At 38.4% G+C, this 589-nt stretch overlaps 1 long non-coding RNA gene across 1 annotated transcript in view; it reads left to right on the plus strand.

Annotated features, from left to right (window-relative positions):
• The window catches only part of LOC119585471, a 2,760-nt gene extending 2,395 nt beyond the window's left edge, over positions 1–365 (plus strand). The window contains exon 3 of the long non-coding RNA XR_005229894.1: positions 334–365. This is a non-coding gene — a long non-coding RNA (uncharacterized LOC119585471). The remainder of the gene's footprint in view (positions 1–333) is intronic.
• The last annotated feature ends 224 nt before the right edge of the window (positions 366–589 follow it).

The following is a 589-nucleotide window of genomic DNA, read 5'->3' on the forward strand; positions in this document are numbered from 1 at the left end:
GCTTGTGACGCCATATTGTATTAATAATAAATAACATAATAGGATTTGATAGCATACCCATGCAACATTAGTAAAAGTTGATGGTAGCTAAAACACTACTTTAGCCCAAAAAAAAATCCTATTAAAAAGTATGAAAATCGCATATACCTTTTAATTGCTTAACAGAATTATTATTAAATCGTGCCCAATGCTGTTATTCCTGAAGTCTGAAGTATACAAATATTTCCGCCGTAGCATCGCGGAGCTGTGGAAAAATTTTTTTATGCAGATTTTATCTATCTTTCCATCGTTCTTTTTCACTGGCTTATTTTTTTCTTTCCCTCACCCTTCCAGATGGAAAGTCTGACTCAGATACGGAGTGGAATTGCCTGTGTTTGCGTATATGTAACGGCCATCATTTGCTCCTTGAGATTATCTTCCTTTAAGAAGCCAAATGACCCTATCCTCCAGGAACCCACGCCAATTTTCCTTTGAAGAGCAGTGCTTTTTTAGAAGGGCAAGGCATCCGGTTCCTTGGGAAAAACAAGTCGTCAAATGGCCGTAAGTCTTTATGTGGAGCCCGTTCTTTTTCCAGACGCCCGAAAATTCC

Source organism: Penaeus monodon, chromosome 19 (genome assembly GCF_015228065.2).
Source record: "Penaeus monodon isolate SGIC_2016 chromosome 19, NSTDA_Pmon_1, whole genome shotgun sequence".
Lineage (NCBI taxonomy): Eukaryota > Metazoa > Arthropoda > Malacostraca > Decapoda > Penaeidae > Penaeus > Penaeus monodon.